Genomic DNA, 14,000 nt, shown 5'->3' with positions numbered 1-14,000 from the left:
CCTCTCATGTTCCTACATTTCTCCAAAACGAAAATTATCAGATTTTAGCAGCTTTTCGGTTCTAACTAATAAGTATATAGAGGATGTTCTGGATGTACACCAAAGACAATTCAAGTTTTACTAGTTTGCGGAGACAATTGCCTGCCGCTCGTTACGTTCCCTGTACCCTGTGTGCCCTGTTTCCCGTGCTAATCCAGAGGCCAAAGCGTGAGGGATTTCCTGTGCCGCTTTAGCCGCAAAGTTTTCCCTGCTATCGCCGAGAGCACGCGATGAGGGCGGAGGTGTGCCGAAATGATTTGCTGGCGCGCATCTGATAGCGGCGTGACTTTATTGACTAACTATGAATTCTCATATGAACGTAATCCGACGTCGCTGGCGAATTAGGCTCCTTGTGCCACTACGTGGAGGATACAGCGATTAATTTTCTGTGGCCTGGGATAGGGCGAACTTACTATGCAGTGGATCTATGGTACTGTTGCGATTTAAAATTGATCATTACGACAAACAAGATGTTTTGTTCTTCTTTTTCTTTAGTCTCCAGTTGTAAATAAATTTTATTACGCTTTACCAGTTTCGACACATTTCTTTTTTTTTTTGTAAAATACAATATTTGGGATATTATAAATCGTTAGACCTTGGCTATATATTTATGTGAAGTGTAAAATATGTGAAGTATAAAAAGTATACAGGGTGTTTAGAAATGAATATTGGGGTTTTAACGCTTTATAATATTTATTACATTACACCTACAGTTATAAAGATGTGTCAAATGAAAGAGCAACAGTTTTACCAAGAACCAACAAGATGGTGCGCCACTTCACTGGAATAGCAAAGTATGCGATTGGTTGAACTTCACTGTGCCCAAGCGCTGGATAGGCCGCAAGGGGCCAAATGACAGGGCTTGCTTTGCATCGGCTCCACATTCACCCGACCTAGCGCCATTCGATTTTTTCTTTTGGCGTTTCATCAAAGATCGTATGTACGTGCCTCCGCTACCAGCAGACCTCGCTGAATTAAGAAATCGGATTGAAACAGCGGTTGCTACTATCACTGAAGACACACTTATCAATGTTAGGGAAGAACTCGGCTATAGACTTGATGTGTGCCGTGTGACGAATGGTACTCACATTGAACATTTATAAGGTCATTGGTAAAACTGTTTGAGTTGCTCTTTCGTTTGACATATCATTTATACCTGTAAGTTTAATATAATAAATATTATAAAGCGTTAAAACCCCGATGTTCATTTATAAACACCCTGTATTACAGAAACTTACTTAGTTTATCAGGCAGTCAATATCTTCTTCATAGAAGGGTAATTCCATAGTATGTTCAGAAATTAACATAAATAATATGATTATTTTCAACATTGTTTGACAGTTTACAATACCTGGTTACTGAATCGCATCTATGTACCTGTTTTGCTAGCAGCAAGGAACATACCCAGAAGCATATATATATATAACCAAGGCATATAAAGAAGTATTATGTAATACATTTTGTCTCCTAAACTAAGTAAGTTTTTGTCGTGTAGTTTTTTCGTTTCACGTAAATGTATAGACAAGGTCTAAAGATTTATAATATCCCAAATTTTGTATGCTTCTGAAGAGTCAAGTTAATTTGTCGAAACTGGTAAGGCATAACAAAATTTATTTTCAAATGATGATTGAAATTTATCCTGAAAAAAAATAATACTACAGTTGAAGGAAATTACAGCCATGACAAAAATAATAAGTTATTTCTTTCTTATCTGGAAATTCTTCACTGATTTAAAACTGGACTCAAATGTTTCATTTCGAACTTCTGTCAAGTTAGATTCCAGTAATTGACAAAAGAAAATAGGCTTTTGGCTGCCTGCAACAGACGTTTCCGTAATGAACTTCTAAAACAACGTTTTTCACTTATTTGTGGAAATTGATTATTACAAAAATGTGCAACGCTGGACGCAGCGCGTAGAAAGCTTTAATAGTATGTAAATTAAGAGTCGGCTCTTCTTGTGAATTACGAGAGGAGAGTAATTCTATTTGAAAACTTGTTACGAGTTTTAATGAATGACAGTGAGAAAGAGTAGGGGTCGAAGACAGGAGACAGGGGGGTTTCATTACCATGCTAAATAAATGACTTTCTAAGGTTTCCAGCTCCTTGTGTCCTTGTCAGACAACGAAGGCGGCATCTTCGTGAAAGAATTAAATTACTACACGCAGATTTTGGTTGCATTCGTGACACACACTCAGTGCACTTGTCTTAGGCGGTAGGCATGTCTGGAAATGTTGATAAATCACACGCTCCATATTGCCACATCAAATTAGTTCACCAATGCAGATACGCAACTCAGGAAATAGATTTCCAAGTGGGCTGTTGACGCTCCTTCCCAGGTGATTCGGCCGGCCGGTGTGGCCGAGCGTTTCTAGGCGCTACAGTCTGGAACCGCGCGACCGCTACGGTTGCAGGTTTTAATCCTGCCTCGGACATGGATGCGTGTGATGTCCTTAGGTTAGTTAGGTTTAAATAGTTCTAAGTTCTAGGGGACTGATGATCTCAGATGTTAAGTCCCATAGTGCTCAGGGTCATTTGGACCAGGTAATTCATATCAGTGACTGCAGTAAAGTGGACGCACGTTATGCCGTTTGTCGCGTCAGGATCACTGTGCATAGTGAGCCTCTGTAACCTGAGTCAAAAACATTGAGACATGCTGTATGCACATGTATGTCCATTTTTTTGGGTGTCTTGCAGTTCGCTTGCAGTTGTCTTCTAAAACCCAAGACGTAGGTATGAGTAAACCCGTGTAATTTAAAATGCTCTGTAACTATTTGTACCTATTAGCAAACTTGAGGGCTGGACACTTATTTACGAGCATAAGAAGTATCTCCAAACATTATGGAAATTTCAATTCTGCTCACAAATGATTACGATTACATCCTTTGACCAGCGAGACAATTCACTGTGAACTGTGTGGTGTGGATGGTGGTTGGTGAGCGTACTTCCCCTGTTTCCGTGAGTCTGTGATTTTGCAACAGCTGACTTGAAAGAGCAGCGTGTCTACAAAAAGTTTTGATTTAAATTTGGGGAAACCTCTGCAGAAACGCACCAAATGTTGTAACTAGCTTTTCGAGACAACGCTTTAGAACAGACATAGACGTACGGCTGGTACACTGTCCAGTGACATTAACAACCTGTCAGAAGCCTTAACAGCCGCTTTTTACAGTGCAGATATCTGCCATGTTCTTCAGGACAATATTATGGAAATGGAAGAGGATGTAGATGAAGATGAAATGGGAGCAGCGGTTGGGAAGGAGTGAGACAGGGTTGTAGCCTCTCCCCTATGCTATTCAATCTGTATATTGAGCAAGCAGTAAAGGAAACAAAAGAAAAGTTCGGAGTAGGTATTAAAATCCATGGAGAAAAATAAAAACTTTGAGGTTCGCCGATGACATTAGAATTCTGTCAGAGACAGCAAAGGACTTGGATGAGCAGTTGAACGGAATGGACGGTGTCTTGAAAGGAGGGTATAAGATGAATATCAACGAAAGCAAAACGAGGATAATGGAATGTAGTCGAATTAAGTCGGATGATGCTGAGGGAATTAGATTAGGAACTGAGACACAAAGTAGTGAAGGAGTTTTGCTATTTGGTGAGCAAAATAACTGATGGTGGTCAAAGTAGAGAGGATATAAAATGTAGACTGGCAATGGCAAGGAAAGCGTTTCTGAAGAAGAGAAATTTGGTAACATCGAGTATTGATTTAAGAGTGAGGAAGTCGTTTCTGAAAGTATTTGTATGGAGTGTAGCCATGTATGGAAGTGAAATATGGGCGATAAATAGTTTGGACAAGAAGAGAATAGAAGCTTTCGAAATGTGGTGCTACAGAAGAATGCTGAAGATTAGATGGGTAGATCACATAACTAATGAGGAGGTATTGAATAGAATTGGGGAGAAGAGGAGTTTGTGGCACAACTTGACCAGAAGAAGGGACCGGTTGGTAGGACATGTTCTGAGGCATCAAGGGATCACAAATTTAGCATTGGAGGGCAGTGTGGAGGGTAAAACTCGTAGAGGGAGACCAAGAGATGAATACACTAATCAGATCAGAAGGATGTAGGCTGCAGTAGGTACTGGGAGATGAAGAAGCTTGCACAGGATAGAGTAGCATGGAGACCTGCATCAAACCAGTCCCAGAACGGAAGACCACAACAACAAAGACAACAATATCTCTGCGAGACGTACAAGAAGAGAGTCAGTGAGATACTGGGAGGTACCGACAGTAATGTGGAGCCATACCGACTCCATTTTCGTAGCCAGCTGCGCTAGGTACCTCGGTTGAAATACTTTGTGAGAACAGTCCGATCGAGGTGAGCCCACAAATTCTCGATAGGTGTTAAATCCGCGGAGTCTGGCGACCAGGGGAATGTAGTAAATTTATTCCGGTGCTCTTCGAACAACACACGTACACTGAGCGCTGATTGAAAGTACATTGTCGTGCTGGGAGATGCCATCGTGCTGAGGAAGAACAAACTGTATGTAGGTGTGGACATCGTCCCCAAGAATAAATACGTAGTTCATCCATACAGTATATATACGAGGGCTGGAACTGTAATAGTGGCAACTATTTATTTACAGCTGGTACAAAATAGATATGTGTTTGAAAGTTTTAATGACCTTCAAATTAGTCACCAGCATTATGTACAGGTATAACCCGTTGCCAGCGATGTGGAAGTCGTAGGATACTCTCAGCAGTGCCAGTTGTGTTGACAGTTCTAACGGCTCGGTTATTGCCCGATGAATTTGCAACAGTTCTGAATCGAATGCTGTGAAGCGTTTCCTTCAGTTTAGAAATCGAGTTGAACTTGACGAGGGCTAAGGTCAGGGGAGTCCAGTAGGTGGTATAGCACTTAGCAGCCCCATTAGTTAATCAAATCAGTAAAAGCTTGCACGTTTGCACTGTATGTGCTTGAGTATTTTTCTGAAAAATGATGGCCAGGTCCTGCAGAACGTGACATCACTTCTGTCTCTAAGATGATCTTAGATTGTGTTCCAATAATGGACAGCATAGAGACAGAAGTGATGACACATTCTGCAGGACCTGACTATCATTTTGTAGGATGCTCTGCTTTCACAGCCTCATCACTATCAAATTGAAATCCTCGAATCTGTACTTTAAGTTCTGGAAGCAGAGGAAAATCGGATGGGGTCGGGACGGTACTGTGTGGAGGACGATCGATGACAGTCAACCCAAGGCATCGGATTGTTCCAGATATCGCAGCGCTCGTGTGTGGTCTGGCATTGGCATGCTGAAGGAGAGCGTGTTCCACGTGCGTAATAACTCTTCAAATTCGAAACTCGATTACAAGAAGCTATTTTTCAAGCATCGACGTAGTTGCGTTACACAACGCCACGTTATACGGTACAATTTGGAGCTCTCTAGCGGCAGAGGGATATAACTTGCGTCAGCGAAACGGAAAAGTAATATGCATGACATGTAATACCTCAAAATATATTGAGAACAGGATATAAAACTCGGTGTCATTACTTGTCAGCACAGCCTCTTACAATAAATGAAAAAGTTAAAAGTTAACCAGCGTCAAAAGTTTTAGGATCAGCCAATATCTCAAGAAACCGATTGAGCAAGACCAGACAGTGGTTAATACACTAAAATGATATTCAGGAGAGATCGTTGTTTCATTTCCCGACATGCCTTGCTGATTAAGGTTTACAGTAATTTCCGTAAACCACCTGAATTAAATACAGGGAAAGATCCTTGAAAGATGTGTGAAAACGACGTTTGTTTATGTAACGCGAGGGAGATACTAAGAAAGAAAGCCATTGAGGTCTTCCGGGTCATTGTAAGCAAGCCAAACATTTTTCCTGGGCTAGTTAGTACGATGTTCCAGAACACTATCGTGGATATCAGCTTGAAACGCAGTCTTCGTCTACTAAATCATGCGGCGCTGTTGATTAATGTTCAACACGCACATCATCAAAATTTCGGTCCATCGCGAACCGCTGCTGCTACGTGCGTATGAATTTTAAAACGGACAACAACGCAGCCAGCAGCATGCATGAGTGATGGAGGAAAATGTGGAAACGCCGCTGGAAACGCGTTTTTGAACATAAATACAGATGCTAGCGAAGCGTGTTGTCCGGTTGTCTATGACGACGAACGTAACTTGTTCAGTGTAATGACACGTTGGGAGTGTCAGTCGTGGTAGGAACAGTGCTCTGTGTAGTTGTGAGTGAATTGTCTCGGAGCTAAGTGAATTCGAACGTGCTAGAACGGTGGGTAGCTCCATTGCCTAGGTGGCTGAAGTTTTTGGTGTTTCAAGCGGCACCGATCAGAAGTTTATGCTGCATACAGTGAAAGAGGGAGAAAATCATCTTATAAGTCACAACGCAGACGAAAGAGTGTGTGAGGGATCCTGACGGATGGTAACTGAAACAAACTCTGACGATGAATAAGAGGATGAGAACTGAAAAAGTCACAGCAGAAGTGAATGTCGCACTCACAAACCCTGTCAACCCCAAAACAACGCATATGAAGGTCCACAAGCAGGAAACTACAGGGTGAACTGGAATTCCAAAACAATTCAGTGGCGACGCAAGTGCCTGTAACAAGAAAACGTGGTGCCGAAGCCATAAACCTGTACTATGGAGAAATAGAAGGAAGTCATTTCATCGGATGTGTATTGTTACGCACTGTTTGGATCTTCTGACCGAGTTACTACACAAGGTTGAAACATGGCGGCGGTCTGGAGATGATTTGGGTAGCCATGTCCTGGTATTCGATGGGCCCCATTGGTACTCTGGGACGTCGCATGAATTCCAAGGATTATGTGACCGTTTTGAGTGAATTAGGTTCCTCCCAGGGTACAATGATTGCTCCACTATAGTGATGTGTTCCAAAAAGAAAGCCCTCCCTTCCCCCCCCCCCCCCCCCACCCCAAACCCCGCCCCTGTTCACACAGCTCGCGTCGTCTAGTAATGGTTCAGTGAGTACATGACCCGTCGCATCTCTCCTGGGCACCGCTGTCACCAGGCCTCAATGTTATCGAGCCTTGTGGTCTGATTTGGAGAGAAAGGTGCGTGATCGCTATCCACCTCCATCATCGTTACTTGAATGTGCCACTACATTGCGGAATGAAAGGTATAATATTTCCTTGAAAACCGCACTTGACATGTGTGTACCCATTCCGAGACTACTGGAAGCTGTTCTGAGTCCCAACGGCTTTCCTACGCCGTATTAGTCATTGTAATACGAGTTTATCGTCTTTCCATATTCTGTCTATCCTCATAAGTCTGTCAATTTCACCGTAGGATCGATCTGTATATTCAAATTTTCCAATGTTGAGCTTACATGGCCAAGTGTGACAAAGAGAGAACTAAATACACTATTGGCCATTAAAATTGTTACACTACGAAGATGACGTGCTACAGACGCGACATTTAACGGACAGAAGGGAGATGTTGTGATATACAAATGATTAGCTGAAAAGAGCATTCACACAAGGTTGGCGCCGGTGGCGACACCTACAACGTGCTGACATGAGGGAAGTTTCCAACTGATTTCTCATACACCAACAGCAGTTGACCAGCGTTGCCTGGTCAAACGTTGTTGTGATGCCTCGTGTAAGGAGAAATGCGTACCATCACGTTTCCGACTTTGATAAAGGTCGGATTGTAGCCTATCGCAATTGCGGTTTATCGTATCGCGATAATCCTGCTCGAGTTGGTCGAGATGCAAAGACTGTTAGCAGAATATGGAATCGGTGGGCTCAGGAGGGTAATACGGAACTCCGTGCTGGATCCCAAAGGCCTCGTATCACTAGCAATCGAGATGACAGGCATCTTATCCACATGGCTGTAACGGATCGTGCAGCCACGCTTCGATTCCTGAGTCAACAGACGACTACGTTTCAAGACAACAACCATCTGCACAAACAGTTCGACGACGTTTGCAGCAGCATGGACTATCAGCTCGGAGACCATGGCTGCGGCTACCCTTGATCTGCATCACAGACAGGAGCGCCTGCGATGGTGTACTCAATGACGAACCTGGGTGCACGAATGACAAAACGTCATTTTTTCGGATGAATCCAGATTCTGTTTACAGCATCATGATGGTCGCATCCGTGTCTGGCGACATCGCGATGAACGCACATTGGAAGCGTGTATTTGTCATCGCCACACTGGCGTATCACCTGGCGTGATGGTATGGGGTGCCATTGGTTACACGTCTCGGTCACCTCTTGTTCTGATTGACGGCACTTTGAACAGTGGACGTTACATTTCAGATGTGTTACGACCCGTGGATGTACCCTTCATTCGATCCCTACGAAACCCTAAATTTCAGCAGGATAATGCACGACCGCATGTTGCAGGTCCTGTAGGGGCCTTTCTGGATACAGAAAATGTCCGATTGCTGCCCTGGCCATCACATTCCCCAGATATCCCACCAATTGAAAAAGTCTGGTCAATGGTGGCCGAGCAACTGGCTCGTCTCACTACGCCAGCCACTACTCTTGATGAACTGTGGTATCGTGTTGGTGCTGCATGGCCAGCTGTACCTGTAAATGCCATCCAAGCTCTGCTTGACTCAATGCCCAGGAGTATCAAGGCCGTTATTATGGCCACAGTTGGTTGTTCTGGGTACTGATTTCTCATGATCTATGCACCCACATTGCGTGAAAATGTAATCACATGTCAGTTCTAGTATAATATATTCGTACAATGTATACCCCTTTATCATCTGCATTTCTTCTTGGTGTAGCAATTTTAATGGCCAATACTGTAATAACCTGAACTTACGATGCATACAGTGTAATGTTATTATAACATGTTCACATTTCCTTCAATGTTTCATCACTTGATAAATATATACAGTGACTTAATACTATTACACAACTTTAGAACAGTCACAGTTTGAAAACAGTAATAGCAGAGCAAGATGTAACAGTCACAAGTGCAGGTTCCACAATGCATCATTAACCGCTCGAGAGAGAAACCGAGAGCTTAACGTAGAAAAATAACACTGACTAATTCATTCACAGTCCATTTTTAGTCACATACAAAAAATTATGTACAATTAGGTTTGTAACGGCTGTAAGTAGCCTGTTTAGGTTTTTTTATTGGTAACGCCGCCGCCACGTAGCGCTCTGTACGAAAATCACTGGCTGTACCGAGTGCAGTCTGTGGCTGGTTTGCATTGTTGTCTGCCATTATAGCGTTGGGCAGTTGGCTGTTAGCGGCGCGTAGCGTTGCGCAGTTGGAGGTGAGCCGTCAGCAGTGGTGGACGTGGGGAGAGAGATGGCGGAGTTTTGAAATTTGTAAGACTGGATGTCATGAACTGCTATATATATTATGACTTTTGATGATATTAAGGTAAATACATTGTTTGTTCTCTATTAATATCTTTCATTTGCTAACTATACCTATCAGTAGTTAGTGCATTCCGTAGTTTGAATCTTCTATTTAGCTGGCAGTAGTGGTGCTCGCGGTATTGCAGTAGCTTGAATAACGAAGATTTTTGTGAGGTAAGTGATTTGTGAAACGTATAGGTTAATGTTAGTCAGGGCCATTCTCTTGTAGGCATTACTGAAAGTCAGATTGCGTTGCGCTAAAAAATATTGTGTGTCAGTTTAAACACAGTCTTGTATAATTTTTCTAAGGGGACGTTTCATAAGTCAACCCTTAGCCGAGGATACCTCACTGGAATCTTCTGATTTTTTTTCTTGTAGTTTGTGTAATTAGTGTAGCCTTTGTTTATTGCTAGCACGTAATCATAGAGAGAATTTCCTTTGTAGTTGCAGTCTTTCATTGTTCTACAGTAAAATAGTTGTAGCATGCATGTAGTTTTGCACCAAGTATTTCGCAGCTGCAATTGCAATTAACTAGATATTATTTTCAGTGCTATGTTAATGTGTTCTCTTATTTTTGCTCTTCAAATTGTTTTTTTCTGTGTTGTTGTGTGAAATATTGTGACCATAATGGCGTGTGAAAAACGTAATACTAGGCTCCAAAGTAAACTGAGAAATGACGGTGAAGACGAAAGCGGTGTGTTAGCGCCACCATCTAATGAATTAACTAATGTTCAAAGTAGTAATTTGGTAACCGTGCATAGGGAAATTGAGCGGGTTGCAAATAATGGTGTAGGAAGTGAAACAATTAGTGAACAGAGAAGCATTATCGATCGATCGGTCGGCAACAGCTCGCCTCAGAATTTCGAAATGACAGGACACAATCTTGTAAATACTGTAGATTCTGGTTTTGCGTCCTCAACGTTTCCTCAAATAAGTCAAGACACGAAACTTCCTGGCAGATTAAAACTCTGTGCCCGACCGAGACTCGAACTCGGGACCTTTGCCTTTCGCGGGCAAGTGCTCTACCAACTGAGCTACCGAAGCACGACTCACGTCCGGTACTCACAGCTTTACTTCTGCCAGTATCCGTCTCCTACCTTCCAAACTTTACAGAAGCTCTTCTGCGAACCTTGCAGAACTAGCACTCCTAAAAAAAGGATACTGCGGAGACATGGCTTACCACAGCCTGGGGGATGTTTCGAGAATGAGATTTTCACTCTGCAGCGGAGTGTGCGCTGATATGAAACTCCCTGGCAGATTAAAACTCTATGCCCGACCGAGACTCGAACTCGGGACCTTTGCCTTTCGCGGGCAAGTGCTCTACCAACTGAGCTACCGAAGCACGACTCACGTCCGGTACTCACAGCTTTACTTCTGCCAGTATCCGTCTCCTACCTTCCAAACTTTACAGAAGCTCTTCTGCGAACCTTGCAGAACTAGCACTCCTGAAAGAAAGGATACTGTGGAGACATGGCTTACCCACAGCCTGGGGGATGTTTCGAGAATGAGATTTTCACTCTGCAGCGGAGTGTGCGCTGATATGAAACTTCCTGGCAGATTAAAACTCTGTGCCCGACCGAGACTCGAACTCGGGACCTTTGCCTTTCGCGGGCAAGTGCTCTAACAACTGAGCTACCGAAGCACGACTCACGTCCGGTACTCACAGCTTTACTTCTGCCAGTATCCATCTCCTACCTTCCAAACTTTACAGAAGCTCTTCTGCGAACCTTGCAGAACTAGCACTCCTGAAAGAAAGGATACTGCGGAGACATGGCTTACCCACAGCCTGGGGGATGTTTCGAGAATGAGATTTTCACTCTGCAGCGGAGTGTGCGCTGATATGAAACTTCCTGGCAGATTAAAACTCTATGCCCGACCGAGACTCGAACTCGGGACCTTTGCCTTTCGTGGGCAAGTGCTCTACCAACTGAGCTACCGAAGCACGACTCACGTCCGGTACTGACAGCTTTACTTCTGCCAGTATCCGTCTCCTACCTACCAAACTTTACAGAAGCTCTTCTGCGAACCTTGCAGAACTAGCACTCCTGAAAGAAAGGATACTGCGGAGACATGGCTTACCCACAGCCTGGGGGATGTTTCGAGAATGAGATTTTCACTCTGCAGCGGAGTGTGCGCTGATATGAAACTTCCTGGCAGATTAAAACTCTGTGCCCGACCGAGACTCGAACTCGGGACCTTTGCCTTTCGCCGGCAAGTGCTCTACCAACTGAGCTACCGAAGCACTTCCAAAGGTAGGAGACGGATACTGGCAGAAGTAAAGCTGTGAGTACCGGACGTTAGTCGTGCTTCGGTAGCTCAGTTGGTAGAGCACTTGCCCGCGAATGGCAAAGGTCCCGAGTTCGAGTCTCGGTCGGGCACAGAGTTTTAATCTGCCAGGAAGTTTCATATCAGCGCACACTCCGCTGCAGAGTGAAAATCTCATTCTCGAAACATCCCCCAGGCTGTGGGTAAGCCATGTCTCCACAGTATCCTTTCTTTCAGGAGTGCTAGTTCTGCAAGGTTCGCAGAAGAGCTTCTGTAAAGTTTGGAAGGTAGGAGACGGATACTGGCAGAAGTAAAGCTGTGAGTACCGGACGTGAGTCGTGCTTCGGTAGCTCAGTTGTTAGAGCACTTGCCCGCGAAAGGCAAAGGTCCCGAGTTCGAGTCTCGGTCGGGCACAGAGTTTTAATCTGCCAGGAAGTTTCATATCAGCGCACACTCCGCTGCAGAGTGAAAATCTCATTCTGGAAGTCAAGACACATTTTCTGTTTTTCAAACTGCGAATATTGCCGGTTCAAATGCATTGCCGAATAGCACTAAGGAACATGTTTCAGACACCACTGCATTGTTATTACAATTAATGCAACAAATAGGACAAAAGCTTCAAAAGTTAGTCACAATGGAACAAAATCTTCAAAAGTTAGACACAATGGAACAAAATCAGTGACAAACACAGCAAAAGCTTCAAAAGTTAGACACAATGGAACAAAATCTTCAAAAGTTAGACACAATGGAACAAAATCTTCAAAAGTTAGACGCAATGGAACAAAAGCTTCAAAAGTTAGACTCAGTGGAACATACGCTTGAACAAACACTTCAAGATTTAACTACTGAATTACATAAAATCGAATCGAAATGTCAAAAAGTCTGGAATGACGTAAAAACACAAATTTGTGAGCATTTCCAACCTATTTTTTCGCGGCATGAAAATGCATTACAGAATCACGAAGCAGCCATAAAAGAACTGCAAACTATTGTTCATGAAAATCATGAGACCTTTCAAGCTAAAATTGACTCAGTTGCATCTACCGATTCGGTTACACAACTTGCAAAAACGGAAGACAACTTAAAGGAGACAGTAGATACTCTGAAAATTGGTTCAGAAAGACACATGGAGGAAATTAGTTCACTATCTGATAAAGTAGCCGAACTTTCAGATCAGTTCACTAACTTATCTACAAAGGTAGATGATGATCTGAATGACACAAAGCCTGTAGCCTTCACTGACACTGAAGAGTATGAACAAATTAGAAAATTCAAAAAGAATCAAAATCAAATCAACACACAGTACAAAAGAGAAATGCGGGAAGTACAAGATCAGTTGGCTTAAGTAATACAAGAATTACATATTTCAGAGGACACTCGCGCCCCAGTACGGGAAGAGGGACATAGAAATACAGAACAACCACAAAATAATGACACAGGACATTTCGGAAATCATGATAGAAATTGGCAAGGTACACCGAATTTTGAGATGGAACCGCCGAAACGAAATAACAATGACCGACATGCGACTCGCCGACGTGATGATTTTGACTGTAAGCTGTTCATTACTACACGTAAATTCAAAACATTTAAGAATTCTGGCAACGACATTCATCCACAAGCGTGGCTTCATCAATTCTCTCATTGTTTTCCTCCCAACTGGTCATTAGAACACAGATTAGAATTTATGTGTGGCTACTTGGAGGATGAACCAGCTGTAAGAATGCGATCGGTCATTCACGATTGCTACAGTGAAGGAGCATTTTATCATGCCTTCCTCTCAGCATATTGGTCTCAAGCTACACAAGACCGAGTAAAACATGGCATCATAATGATGAAACATTACGAACAATCAGAATTTTCCAGTCTTGTGAAATATTTTGAAGACATGTTGCACAAGAATCAGTACTTGTCAAACCCATACAGCCCCTCAGAACTAATCCACATTTGCTTAATCAAATTGCCGGAACATTTAAGGAATATTATTTTGGTAGGACGTTGCAAAGACGACACTGAAGCTTTTCACCGACTCTTACAAGAACTGGAAATTGACACTGATATTCGCGGAACGCGTAAACAGAAGCACAACAATTACAGGTCATATCCGTCGCAATTCCGTGATGAAAGAAATAATAACTGGACACGACAAGGCTATTCTCACAATACAAATCGTTACCAAAACAGACACCATCCGTATGACAATCACTAGCAGAGTAATAGTTACAGAGAAAGATCGCATTTCCGTAGTAATGAATATTACACAGACAATCATAGAAACAGACATTATGGCAACCAGAACTATTATTATCACGGGAGACAGAATAATTTCAGACCCAAGGGTCCACTGCGCAGTGATAATTCAGGGAGAAATTCTCCACCACTTAA

At 43.0% G+C, this 14,000-nt stretch overlaps 1 protein-coding gene and 2 non-coding genes across 3 annotated transcripts in view; 1 reads left to right on the top strand and 2 right to left on the bottom strand.

Moving 5' to 3' along the window:
- LOC126278888 (potassium channel subfamily K member 13-like) overlaps nt 1-14,000 on the top strand; it is a 413,218-nt gene that overhangs the window by 235,669 nt on the left and 163,549 nt on the right. The window lies entirely within an intron of this gene.
- On the bottom strand, nt 10,619-10,693 carry Trnas-cga (transfer RNA serine (anticodon CGA)). Its single transcript has one exon. It is a non-coding gene; the product is annotated as a tRNA-Ser (tRNA).
- On the bottom strand, nt 11,219-11,293 carry Trnas-cga (transfer RNA serine (anticodon CGA)). The gene has a single exon. It is a non-coding gene; the product is annotated as a tRNA-Ser (tRNA).

Source organism: Schistocerca gregaria, chromosome 6 (assembly GCF_023897955.1).
Source record: "Schistocerca gregaria isolate iqSchGreg1 chromosome 6, iqSchGreg1.2, whole genome shotgun sequence".
Taxonomy (NCBI): domain Eukaryota; kingdom Metazoa; phylum Arthropoda; class Insecta; order Orthoptera; family Acrididae; genus Schistocerca; species Schistocerca gregaria.
This window is presented reverse-complemented; position numbering and strand designations above follow the sequence as displayed.